We start from the raw sequence: 11,033 nt of genomic DNA, 5'->3' as shown, positions 1-11,033 counted from the left end.
ATCAACTGTCTGCTTGATACCTGTTTAGTGAATAATTAGACTCGCCTGTCCTTTAAATGTTAATTAGGATTTTGTTGTCTAAAATGTAGCTTTGCTCCTAAAACTTTGGCCCCTTTCACATATGCAGACAGTATGTCTGTATTTCATCCATACGTTTTTGGATGAAATACGGACATACATGCATCCCTATGGGATAGCGGGTGTCAGCGGATGAACATCCTCTGACCCCCTATATCATCCGTCCCCACTATGGTGGGATTCTACAGACGGAGGAAAATCCTATTTTTCTATCCGTCTGCAGAGCGAATCAGATGAACACGGACAGACGGTCCTTGTTCATCCGATCCCCCCATAGGGGAGATCGGAAATCTGACAGGACAGGGACCACCCTGTCATCCGCCGGCTCAGTGGGGATCAATGGAGTGATCCCCGCTGAGCAAGCGGATGTTCACGGGATGGATCATCACAGATCCGTCCCATGTGAAAGGACCTTTTCATTGACATGTATTCATTTTTACAACATGGTCTTAAATGAATTTGTTAGGAAAAATACTTTTTTGTGTGTGAAAATGAACAAATCTTGGTTACAGTCAATGGCCCGCATTTGTGGGAGTATTTCGTAGCATAGTGTGCCATAGAAAATGTTGATTTTAAAAGGAAAGTAAAAGTTTTTCTGACAGATCTGTAGGGGTGTACTCGTGTGTATAGTAATATATATATATATATATATATATATATATATATATATATATATATATATATATATAGAGTCAAGATCAGAGGGGTGAACAACTGGCTCGGAGAAAGTTAAATTAAAGTATAAGGTGCTTTATTCAGCATAAAAGCAAAACAAACTGAAGAAATTACAGGCTTGTCTTTTAGATACAGTTCCCACAAACAGGTAAAGTTCAGTTTCTTCAGCAGACAGGCCAGAGTTACAGTCCTTCACAAAGGTTAGCTCACCCAGCAGGTCACAGTCCACTTGTGGAGCCATCCCAACAGGATACAGATGTCTCTCTCTCACTGCTAGCAAACAGCTCCACCCAAACTCTCAGACCAGCTGACTAGTAACCAAGTCTGAAGGGAAAGTACCTGCCCTCCTCCGTGAGCCCTCTCAACCCTGCCCCAAGTTGACTCTCCATATATTCCTCCACCCCATTCCAGGCAAGAGGAATGGACACCATGAGCAAAATGGCAATAGAACCGGGAAAATGCATCTGCTTTCTGATGTACTGCCCCCAGTCTAACTGCATAACTGCAAATTTGAAGTCCTGTAGGCCGAGAAACAATCGGATGGTTCTGGAGGTTTTATCTTTATTTTGGGAGAAGGATTGGCCCAACAGGTAGTAGTGGAGTGTCCCCAGGGCCCATTTTATTGCCAGACACTCCCTAATAGCTCCTCTCAGCCGGGGTGAGTTTCCGGCTCAAATGCACAACAGGGTGCTCATCTCCCCCAACCACCTGGGCCAATATTGCACTCTCCCCCAACTTTGAAGCATCAGTTTGTACCACAAACTCTTTTTGAATGTCTGGGGCTACTACTACTGGTTCCTGGAACAAAGCATGCTTCAAGATGGCAGAACACTGCTCCTGTTTCAGTATTCCAATGAACAACCGTAGAATTTCTTCCCTTTTGTGAGATCTGCCAAAGGGGCTGCTAGGCTGGCAAAGTTGGGGACAATTCTCCTAAAATACCCCACAATACCAAGAAAGGAAAGCATCTGTTTTTGTGAGGGGACAGGGCCAATTTTAGATGGCCTCCACCTTGTTCAGTTGGAGTTTAATCACCCCTCTGCCTACAACATGACCCAAATATTCGGCCTCATCCAACCCAATCTTGTTTTTTTTCTGGCTTCACTGTGAACCAAGCCTTTTGGTTCGCATCCAACACTAAGGGCCGGTTCACACAGGGGGCGACACGAGGCGATACGACTTGGGAAGGCAAGTCGGATACGACTTGTATCCGACTTAACAGCGCGACTTGGGGCCACTTACAAGTCGCCTCCAGGACAGGGAACTGTACAAGTGAGCTTTCACCCCTTGTGACATCATTCCTGTTCCTGTCTTCTTCCTTGTTCCTGTTCTTGCCTGTTGTTCTGTGTCCAAAATGCTCTCTGTGCGTTACCTTATGTCAGCTGTCCTAACAGCTGGTTTGGCAGTACTGATGGAAGAGGAAGAAGAAGAAATGAAGCGGAGGAGGAGGATGGGAAGAAGACGTCGCTACTGGATCCATCCAATCATTGCCAATCGACATAACAGAGGGCAGTTCTGGGCTATGTATGAGAACTTGCGTAGTTTTGATGACAAGTTTTTCAAGTATACACGGATGTCGATCACAAGGCAAGTACATATGCTGTATGTCATTGTCCACTTTCCACGTCACTTGCCACAAGTTGTGGATTGTCGACCTGCCACGTCCCTTGCCACATGTGCCATGTCACATGCCACGCGACGTGCCGCGCTTGGCACAAGACGTGCCACGGGACCTGCCACGGGTGCCACGGGATGTGCCACGGGACCTGCCACGGGTGCCACGGGACGTGCCACGGGTGCCACGGGACCTGCCACGGGTGCCACGGGACGTGCCACGGGTGCCACGGGACCTGCCACGGGACCTGCCACGGGTGCCACGGGACCTGCCACGGGTGCCACGAGACCTGCCACGGGTGCCACGGGACGTGCCACGGGTGCCACGGGACCTGCCACGGGTGCCACGGGACGTGCCACGGGTGCCACGGGGGGTGCCACGGGACCTGCCACGGGTGCCACGGGACCTGCCACGGGTGCCACGGGATGTGCCACGGGTGCCACGAGACCTGCCACGGGTGCCACGGGACCTTCCACGGGTGCCACGGGACGTGCCACGGGACCTGCCACGGGTGCCACGGGACGTGCCACGGGTGCCACGGGACCTGCCACGGGTGCCACGGGACATGCCACGGGTGCCACTGAACCTGCCACGGGTGCCACGGGACGTGCCACGGGTGCCACGGGACCTGCCACGGGTGCCACGGGACGTGCCACGGGTGCCACGGGACCTGCCACGGGTGCCACGGGACGTGCCACGGGTGCCACGGGACCTGCCACGGGTGCCACGGGACGTGCCACGGGTGCCACGGGACCTGCCACGGGTGCCACGGGACGTGCCACGGGTGCCACGGGACCTGCCACGGGTGCCACGGGACATGCCACGGGTGCCACGGGACCTGCCACGGGTGCCACGGGACCTGCCACGGGTGCCACGGGACGTGCCACGGGTGCCACGGGACCTGCCACGGGTGCCACGGGACCTGCCACGGGTGCCACGGGACGTGCCACTGGTGCCACGGGACGTGCCACGAGACCTGCCACGGGTGCCACGGGACGTGCCACGGGTGCCACGTAACCTGCCACGGGTGCCACGTGACTTGGCACAGATGGCACATGACATACCAGAAGTAGTGTGTTTGCTAGCAGTAAGTGTTCCCAAATATGTGGCCTTAAAGTCATGTTGCAAAAGCATTTTTCAGGAGTAAAATAGAGTAGTTTTCCCCTTCGACATTACCTGCCACAGGTGTCACACATTCCACACTTTGTGTATTGTCTACTTAACACATGACTTGCTACGTCACCTCACCCTAGCTAAATCCCTTCAATTGGATGATTTATATTTGGCATATTGTTGATGCGATAATGTGTGTGTGTGTAGATACCAGTGGTTTATATTTCTTATTTTCAACATAGATGATTAAAAATAATTTGTTGCAGTTTTGATGAATTGCTTGGTCTGGTTGACATCCATCTTGAGCGACAGAACACAACATACAGGAAGAGTATCTCATCCATTGAAAGACTAATTATTACATTAAGGTAAACTGTCTTTCTGGTGCGCAATACACTTTGCATCCTCACAGCTCAGCGCTACAATTAGCGTGGAGGAGCAGAGCAGGATAGCTGCTGAGTGTCAGCAGCTCTCACATCTTGGAGGGGATAGAAGAGACCCATTGATGATGTTTGATTATTATTTTTTGTGTGAAGGAGCAGCAGATGAAGCTTTGCTCCAATGCTGCAGCCACCTAGGTAATTATTTTTGACATAAAAAAACATATCATGTAATTAAATGTAATAAAATAACACTCAAACATACCACACATTAGCAAAACATAAACTTTTTTAATATTAATTTTTTTTTTCAAACTAGCAGCAAAAAACAGTAAAAATTTTTTTAACAAATAACAGCAGAAATTTTTTTTTAAAAACAAAGAAAATAATGATACAAATTATAAATTGTGATAAGTTGAAAAAAATTATCACCTTCAGTCGAAGGAATGGGGGAAGGTGTGGGTGGGACGGCATCACGGGTGGCCATTGCAGGGGTTGGCAATGGATAGGGCATGGGGGCATTGGTATTTTGGGCGGTGTTGCCATATTCGTCAGAATATGGCCTGTAACGAGGGGAATAGTAGGGGTGGGTTCTGGGTGGCGGGGGATTATAATAATTTGGGAAGGGTACTGATGGGGGTGGTGGTGGGGCAAACATTGGAGAGGGGGCAGTGGCGGCTGGCTGGTAGGCTATATTAGCCTCAAGGAGATCAATAATGTTTTTTTTTTACATAACCCTGGCGCTCCTGCGGAACTTTTTTTAGCATTGCTGCCACCATAATTCCGAAGCCACTTTCGGCACTCTCCATGTCTGCCAATTTATTGTTCATTCGCTCCATCAGGGTGGCAAATCGGTCCATGTTGCTCTGGTGTCGAATCGGTCTGCCCGATCTTCCCGGTAGAGCGGGACGCTCTGGTTCTTGTGGACATTCCTGCTCCTCGACCTCAGCCATACTGCTATTGGCCGGCTGGGAATCATCATTGAAGTTTGTCTCCATCGAGTTAAGAACAGTACTCTGGAGCAAAGACGGAGAAGGTGCCCCTTCCTCTTCGCCGGGAGCATTGCCCGCTGCAGCACATTGCGCAGATGCACCTGCCTGGTCAGGGTGCGGCATACTGGATTGTGTTCTGCATGAAAGATAGAATACAATTATTATAACCTTATACAACTGTATAGTATCACTGTCCTAATATGAAAAATATTATCTTACGCTCTAAGATCCATGAACGGCCTCAGGAACTCCATCTCTTCCGCATGGATGTAGGGTACTACCCTTTTCCCCCCGGAACCACTTCTTTGGTTGGCCACTTTTTTGAGGTATCTGTTAAAACAATCCCTAAGCCCCTTCCACCTCGTTTGTAAGATGGTCACTGCAAAACATAAACAGGAACATAATCAATTCTTTTGTTTTTCAGATACCTTGCAACAGGTCATTCAATTGTAAGTCTACATTATGAGTTCATGGCTGGCAAGTCGACTATCAGCTATATCATCCGAGACACCAGCAAAGTTTTATGGGACGTGCTTAACACCATGGTGATGAAGAGGCCGACACCTGAAACATGGCGTGATATAGCAAATCAATTTTGGAGTAGGTGCAATTTTCCCAATTGCATTGGAGCTATCGATGGGAAGCATGTACGTGTACAAAAGCCTGTGGGTAGCGGAAGTATGTACTTTAACTACAAAAAATATTGCTCCTTTGTACTGCTCGCCGTTACAGATTCCAACTACTGTTTCACATATGTAGACATTGGATCCTATGGAGGTAGCTGTGATGCAAGGATTTTTGGAAATTCATCCTTTGCTGAAAGACTACGGGAGAATCTACTTGATATTCCTGAAAATTGCCCCCTTCCTGGCACAGCTGAACCTGCGCTACCCTATGTGTTTGTTGCGGATGAGGCCTTTGCATTGGGTGAACACATGATGAGGCCTTACTCTAGTAGGCACCTGTCCACTCCTAAAAGGATTTTCAACTACCGGTTAACAAGGGCAAGAAGGGTGGTTGAGTGTAGTTTTGGAATTCTAGCCAATAAATGGCGCTTTCTACATACTACAATAAGCTTAAACATTGAAAATGCTATAACTGCTGTAAAAGCAGCATGCGTGCTGCACAATTTTGTCAGAGTCAGGGACGGATATTGTTTTGAGGATTCTCTAATACACGAAATGGAAAGTGCACACATCAGTGCTACAAGGGGATCCACTGATGGTGCCACAGTGCGCGATCAATTTAGATCCTATTTCAATTCACCGGCTGGTGCAGTACCGTGGCAGATGGACGCCATTTCCTAATCAACTTCATAAATATTTTTACACAACTGTTTTGATTTCATATCAAGTATCTTTTTTTGAATTTTTGAGTACGGTTGTTAACATGTGCTGATATGGATTATTGTTTTTTAATTAAAGTTGTCTGCTATGTTTTTTGTTATTTGTTATTATATGTTCAATAAATTTAATATGTTAAAATTATGTTGAACTTACTTTTGCTGTGGTTATATTGTTCAATCATTCTTGGAATAAAATTAGCATAGTGCTACACATCAGTGACAGACTTCACAAGGTTGCGCCGTAATCTTGCCCTAGAGTTAATAGGCACCATTAGGAACCCCAAGTGCCAGGTGACCTGTAATGAGTGCCATGTAAAATGTCACATGTGGCAGGTCCCGTGGCACCCGTGGCACGTCCCGTGGCACCCGTGGCAGGTTACGTGGCACCCGTGGCAGGTCCCGTGGCACCCGTGGCACGTCCCGTGGCATCCGTGGCAGGTTACGTGGCACCCGTGGCACGTCCCGTGGCACCCGTGGCAGGTCCCGTGGCACCCGTGGCACGTCCCGTGGCACCCATGGCAGGTTACGTGGCACCCGTGGCACGTCCCGTGGCACCCGTGGCAGGTTACGTGGCACCTGTGGCACGTCCCGTGGCACCCGTGGCAGGTTACGTGGCACCCGTGGCACGTCCCGTGGCACCCGTGGCATGTCCCGTGGCAGGTCCCGTGGCAGCCGTGGCAGGTCACGTGGCACATCAAGTTGGTATTGAAACAATGCTTTTTTGAAGCAAAAACGTGGGGAATACAGTTCAGACACCATTAGAACAGTCAGTTCATCTAATGTTCATGTAATTGGAGCTTTTGTTGCTCGGGTGTTATATTTTCGATGACAGGGGGATCTAGGGGGAGGAAACAAGGACTGTTGTGAAAGGGGGCATTTATGCACCGATTCTCTGTGCAAAAGAAGACCTACAAGACCTATATTGAACTACAACAATCATGCATAGTGAAGGAGAAAAGACATATAAACTTACTTTTTGCAGAGCGGTCGGCCTGCGACAAGACATCCCAGTCTTCAAAAGAGAGTCGGCAGATCTCTAGCCAGGCACTCTCTCTTTTTTGGATCAACTGATATGATTTGTCTGTCTTGGTATAGAGGCACCTTCTCTCCCTAACATATCGTATCAGGGACTCATTGTCTACAGGATCTCTTCTGTTCACAGCAGACATTTTTGAGGAGAGAGCTCTTGTTCTGTGTGTTCAAGATCAGGAGGAAAACGAAACTAAAATGTGTATGGGAAGGAGGGGCTGCCTGCAGCGGGGGCTGGGTGACTTCCTGTCAAGTAGCCTGCAAGTAGCCTGCAGATGAACAGGGGAGGCGACTTACATTGAAATGAATGGGTACAAGTCGCCTAGAAGTCGTTTCAAAGTAGTACAGGAACCTTTTTTAAAAGTCGGAGCTACTGCAGTAGCGTCTATTAAGACAGCTCCATTGACTCTCATTGTTATTTCTGCAGCGCGACCTGGAGGCGACTTGAGGCGACCTAGACCGACCTGAAGTCGGATCGCAGTCGCCCGCAGTGTGAACCGGCCTACACTAACTGTACTTTCAGTAAATTACTCTCCTATTCATGACTAAAGATGGCAATGTCAACAAGGTAGGCTCCTGAAACTTCATTATGGGGTCTCAGAACGAAGTCCGTGGCTCTCTGGAAAGTATCTGAGGCCCCATCCAACACAAATGGCATTCTGGCGTACTGCCACAACACCTCTGGTGTGGCAAATGCAGTTTTCTCCGTAGCTTCTTAGGAAAGTAGAATATGCCGATATCCTTTTGTCAAATCAAGTGGTAATGCATTAGGCCGGCCCTAATCTCTTGATTAATGAATTCCACAAGGCGGATTGCATACGCATCTGGTTTGGAGACTTCATTTAATTTATAAAAATCATAACCACCAGGTTCCATTTGGCTTGTGGACAATCACTATAGGACTTGACCAACTATTTGAGGACTCTTCAATGATCCCAAGATTTTTCTTTTAAGCTCTGCCAAGACAATATTCGGGCAAGCTTCAGCTATGCGGTATGGTTTGAGGTTTACCATAGCGCCAGGATATGACATGATATCAGAGGTTAGGCCTGGCAAATTAGAAAAAAAATTCTCGATTTCTCTGTAAAAGTTCCCAGGACTCTCAAAAAACAATCCAACAACGCTCCATGTTCTCATTGCACAAATAAGGCACCAACACCCAGAAAAGTCAGTAACATACGGTAAAGGACCATAACTAGTGATTCCAATTTATAAGAGACATTCAATGTAAATTCAACCCACCCACACCCCCTGGTCGCGCATGTCTGCACCCTCACCCACAATGTTTATCCCTGGGCTCTAACTCAACACATTCCTGGCTCCAATATTTACTAATACTCCAAGGATATATAAATAATTTAAAGCAATAATCTATCCAGCACCAAGTCTAAAGGTGAAAGGCCGGGGTGTCCAGCCTGGGTGACCACAATTTGTCACATTTTTGTGGGCGTCCCCTATGTTGGAAAATATATTTTTCCAGATGGAGTGTGTCCCCCATCTGTGCTATCCACTCTCCAAGTGTCGCGGGGTCCACCGCCTTCCAGCACCTAAGGAGCAGCTTGTGGGCCTGGAACAGGGCCCTGGATACGGCCTGATACATGTGGCATTTTAACCAGTTAACAACTGGCCCATAGCTGAATGACGGCTACAGGGTGGTTGCTTAACTCTGGGAGGCCGTCATATGACGTCCTCCCAGAATTCCACTCTCGTGCGCCCGCGTGAGCATCCATGACCATCGGGTCCACAGGACCCAGTGCATCACGGATCACGGTAAACGGCCTCTCATCGCGGCTGTTTACCACGTAATCGCTTTGTCAAATGACGGAGCGATCACTTGTAAACAAACCAGCGCCATGTTACGATGCCGGTTCCTCCCTCCCCTCTCTGTACCAATCAGTACAGTGAGAGGGGAGATATCGGTGTCAGCAGTGCTGTGGGCTGCATCTGCAGTGCCCGCAGCACTGCTCACTGACAATTAACTCCTCAATGCCCTGCCAATATTCTGCAATGCCCAGCCAATACTCTGCCATAAATTGCCATACCCGGTGATACCCTGCCTTACCCAGTGATACCCTGCCTTACCCAGTGATACCCTGCCATACCCAGCCATACCCGGTGATACCCTGCAATACCTGGTGATACCCTGCAATACCCTGCAATAACCAGCCATACTCGGTGATACCCTCCAATACTCAGTGATACCCAGCCATGCTCAGCCATGCTTGGCTGTACTCAGCCTCTGTATGTTGCCAGGCTGTGGAAGTCTCACACACGTGGTATCGCCGTACCCAGGAGGAGAAGGAGAATCTATTTTGTGGTGTCATTTTTGGTATGTACATGCTATGTGTTAGAAATATTGTACATATGGACAACTTTGTGTTAAAAAAAATGCATTTTAACCACTTCCCGCCCGCCGGCTGTCATATGGCATCCTTGACTTTGTGCGGGGATATCTGAATGATGGGTGTAGCTACAGGCATCATTCAGATATCAGCCTTTTCAGCCGGCGATTCCCTACGCCATAAAAATGATCGTAGTGGCTGTTCCGCTGCTTGATCGTTCTTACAGTAGGAGAGACGGGACATCCCCCCCTCCCACCGTCCTCCGGCGCTTCTACCGACTCGCCAATATGATCAAAGCCAGAATATTTTTTTATTTTTTTATTTCAGGCTTCCCAGCCTAGAGGTGAGATGTGGGTTCTTATTGACCCTATATCTCAATGTAAAGAGGACCTATCATGCCATATTCCTATTACAAGGGATGTTTGCATTAGGAATAAAAAAAAGTGATCAAAAAATGTATTTTTGGGGGAAAAAAAAGTCAAACTAAAATAAAAGTAAAATGAACAATAAAAAAAGAAAACATTTTTTTAAAGCGCCCCTGTCCCCATGTGCTCGCACACAGAAGCGATCTCATACGCAAGTCCCACCCACATATGAAAACAGTGTTCAAACCACACATGTGAGGTGTCACTGCGAACGTTAGAGCGAGAGCAATACATTTTGGCCCTAGACCTCCTCTAAGTCAAAACATGTAACCAGTAAAAAAATTTAAAGCGTCGCCTATGGGGATTTTTAAGTAGCGACGTTTTGCACCATTCCACGAGCGTGTGCAATTTTGAAGGGTGACATGTTAGATATCTATTTACTCAGCGTAACTTCATCTTTCACATTATGCAAAAACATTGGGCTAACTTTACTGTTTTGTTTTTTTAAAAGCACAAAACAGTTTTTCTTCTAAAAAAAAGTGTTTGAAAAATTGCTGCAAAAATACCGTGTGAGATAAAAAGTTGCAACGACCACCATTCTATTCTCTAGGGTCTTTGCTAAAAAAACATATATAATGTTTTGGGGTTCTATGTAGTTTTCTTGCAAATAAATGATGATTTTTACATGTAGGAGAGAAATGTCAGAATTGGCCTGGGTGCTCCAGAACGCCTGATGGTGCTCCCTGCATGTTGGGCCTCTGTATGTGGCCACACTGTGTAAAAATCTCACACGTGGTATCGCCATACTCGGGAATAATAGCAAAATGTGTTTTGGGGTGTAATTTGTGGTATGCATATGCTGTGTGTGAGAAATAACCTGATAATATGACAATTTTGTGAAAAAAATATCTTGATTTTTCAAAAAATTGTGGGAAAAAAATGACAACTTCAAAAACCTCACGATGCCTCTTACTAAATACCTTGGAATGTCTTCTTTCCAAAAGGGGGTCATTTGGGGGGTATTTGTACTTTTCTGGCATGTTAGGGTCTCAAGAAATGAGACAGGCCATCAGTACTCTAGGTGTGATCAAATTTCAGA

General features: G+C 47.3%; 1 long non-coding RNA gene across 1 annotated transcript; it reads left to right on the top strand.

Moving 5' to 3' along the window:
- Positions 1 to 3,740: 3,740 nt before the first annotated feature.
- LOC143984323 (uncharacterized) lies at positions 3,741 to 6,340 on the top strand. Its single transcript, XR_013274794.1, has 2 exons — positions 3,741 to 3,849; positions 5,278 to 6,340. It is a non-coding gene; the product is annotated as an uncharacterized LOC143984323 (long non-coding RNA).
- The last annotated feature ends 4,693 nt before the right edge of the window (positions 6,341 to 11,033 follow it).

This window comes from Lithobates pipiens, unplaced genomic scaffold (genome assembly GCF_037356315.1).
Source record: "Lithobates pipiens isolate NorthernLeopardFrog02 unplaced genomic scaffold, aLitPip1_a1.2 Scaffold_16, whole genome shotgun sequence".
Taxonomy (NCBI): domain Eukaryota; kingdom Metazoa; phylum Chordata; class Amphibia; order Anura; family Ranidae; genus Lithobates; species Lithobates pipiens.
This window is presented reverse-complemented; position numbering and strand designations above follow the sequence as displayed.